Raw genomic sequence first — 3,135 nt, forward strand, 5'->3', positions numbered from 1 at the left:
ACACTAATATACCAGTAAACAATATTGTTGAATAGTCATTAATCGAGGGCACAGTGCTGAAGAGGTCCAGGTACAACAAAATCCAACCATGTAGGGGTGCAGTTCATCAATACTTTATCCAATCAATAACGTTGTGAAGTGAAAAATGTTGAAAAACACAACAATAAAAAAATAAAAAAAATAAAAAAATAAAAATAAAAATAGAAATAAAAATAAATATAAAAATAAAAATAAAAATAAGAATAAGGGTCAAAGTATTTCAGAAGAAGGAGGCCTTGTATCCAAAAAGGGTGAAAGATAGAGAGTGAGCCGTAACCAAGATCTCATATATGCACCTCTAGTGATCCCAGCAGCTCACCTCTAATCTGGCAAGCTGGATTAAATCAGCCTGATCCTGATGGGTGTGGTCCGTTGTTGAATATCACATACGGGTCTCCATAAAGTGTATTACATGAAAAAGTAAAAAGGGTAGAAACCAAATGGTGTGATAACGTCACAGGGAGGGATAGCAATGTCTTCTGATTTAAACCAGTGGAGATGCACTCACATGTGGGTGAAAAAACTGGGGCTCTTATCCACGAACGCCGAGCTCGTCAGTCCCTCCTTCCTCTCCCTTACTGATTCTCCAGGGTTAGGAGTCCCGTGTCCCCAATGGTTCACGAGTCGACTCTTGTTATGTATGAGGATCTCGGTGGTGTATGTGGGGTAAGAGAGAAGGACAAGCCTGATCGTGTGATATCATCAACAATAAACAAAAACCCCCCAGGAATGCCCAGGTAGTAATGCACTCACATGAACAATATAACATAAAAGACCTTCCTCCACGAGTGCGGACTCGCAATAAATCTGTGCCTCCAACACTTCCCCTCTATCTGTGGCTCAGTCCGGACACTCAGATGTGGCAGTCATACATGGGGGGAAGTGGAATAAACAACCACAGCGTAGCCCAGTCAGACGTGAAAAGTTTATTTTAAAAGCACTTAAAAACTCACATTTAAAATCGAAATTGCTGCATCAATCCGACGAGTGGCGAACTCGTATATCCAGTGGTCGGATGCTGGAGTGTGTCAAGATCCCTGATCCCCTGATGAAGTCACATGTTGACGATACGCGTCGGGATTGGAGGGCTTGACACACTCCAGCATCCGACCACTGGATATACGAGTTCGCCACTCGTCGGATTGATGCAGCAATTTCGATTTTAAATGTGAGTTTTTAAGTGCTTTTAAAATAAACTTTTCACGTCTGACTGGGCTACGCTGTGGTTGTTTATTCCACTTCCCCCCATGTATGACTGCCACATCTGAGTGTCCGGACTGAGCCACAGATAGAGGGGAAGTGTTGGAGGCACAGATTTATTGCGAGTCCGCACTCGTGGAGGAAGGTCTTTTATGTTATATTGTTCATGTGAGTGCATTACTACCTGGGCATTCCTGGGGGGTTTTTGTTTATTGTTGATGATATCACACGATCAGGCTTGTCCTTCTCTCTTACCCCACATACACCACCGAGATCCTCATACATAACAAGAGTCGACTCGTGAACCATTGGGGACACGGGACTCCTAACCCTGGAGAATCAGTAAGGGAGAGGAAGGAGGGACTGACGAGCTCGGCGTTCGTGGATAAGAGCCCCAGTTTTTTCACCCACATGTGAGTGCATCTCCACTGGTTTAAATCAGAAGACATTGCTATCCCTCCCTGTGACGTTATCACACCATTTGGTTTCTACCCTTTTTACTTTTTCATGTAATACACTTTATGGAGACCCGTATGTGATATTCAACAACGGACCACACCCATCAGGATCAGGCTGATTTAATCCAGCTTGCCAGATTAGAGGTGAGCTGCTGGGATCACTAGAGGTGCATATATGAGATCTTGGTTACGGCTCACTCTCTATCTTTCACCCTTTTTGGATACAAGGCCTCCTTCTTCTGAAATACTTTGACCCTTATTCTTATTTTTATTTTTATTTTTATATTTATTTTTATTTCTATTTTTATTTTTATTTTTTTATTTTTTTTATTTTTTTATTGTTGTGTTTTTCAACATTTTTCACTTCACAACGTTATTGATTGGATAAAGTATTGATGAACTGCACCCCTACATGGTTGGATTTTGTTGTACCTGGACCTCTTCAGCACTGTGCCCTCGATTAATGACTATTCAACAATATTGTTTACTGGTATATTAGTGTCACTCCCCCTTTTTTGGACTTTCCCCACCCATTTTTTGTACTTGTATATGTATGTGGTTATATGCACACACACATTAATTTGTATAACACTTGACAGCGCAAATATTTCACTTGTTACAATTATCACTTTTTGTCTATCGAGGTAGACCTCTTTTTTATTTGCAGCAGTATCCCCACTTTTCACTTGTCCCCTCACTCTAGACAGCGCAGGAGTTCACTTCACTTATACAAATAAATAGTTAAAAAATCATAAATTGTGATTTCTGGAATTTTTTTTTTTTGATTATGTCTCTCACAGTGGACATGCACCTACGATGACAATTTCAGACCCCTCCATGATTTCCAAGTGGGAGAACTTGCAAAATAGCAGGGTGTTCAAATACTTATTTTCCTCACTGTATATATATATATATATATATATATATATATATATATATATATATAATGTTTGGGGGTTCTAAGTCAATTTCTAAACTCCGGTTTCCTCCCACGATCCTAAGACATGCTGCTAGGTTATTTGGCTGAATTTAGTGTGCCCAAGAGGGGGAGCTGCATATAGGCTTTCCTCCCACAATCCAAAGACATTCCTCGCGTTGGTGGTGCAGTGGTGAGCATAGCTGCTTATCCAGCAGCTGACCCGGGTTCGATTCCTGGCCAACGCAATTGCCAAAATGGCTAATAACTGCTTTGCTTTCACAGGATAGAGAAATCTGCTGTACAAATAAAATGCTGATGGAATAAAATTTAAACCAAAAGGAATATGTTGTGTGTTTGTATGTATTTTGTTAAGCACCTTTGAAAAATATATTTTTGTGCACAAGAATATGATTGGTTTGTATTCTTATTTTCAGCCAGTAGGTGGAGCACTCGGCTCCTTTTCAGTATTTTCTAGGCTATCCTTAGGAACTTGGATAAAAAAAAAGCCAGCTGTTTACT

General features: G+C 40.3%; 1 non-coding gene across 1 annotated transcript; it reads left to right on the plus strand.

Annotated features, from left to right (window-relative positions):
• Window positions 1-2,789: 2,789 nt before the first annotated feature.
• TRNAD-AUC lies at window positions 2,790-2,861 on the plus strand. The gene has a single exon. It is a non-coding gene; the product is annotated as a tRNA-Asp (tRNA).
• The last annotated feature ends 274 nt before the right edge of the window (window positions 2,862-3,135 follow it).

This window comes from Rana temporaria, chromosome 4 (genome assembly GCF_905171775.1).
Source record: "Rana temporaria chromosome 4, aRanTem1.1, whole genome shotgun sequence".
Classification (NCBI taxonomy): Eukaryota; Metazoa; Chordata; class Amphibia; order Anura; family Ranidae; genus Rana; species Rana temporaria.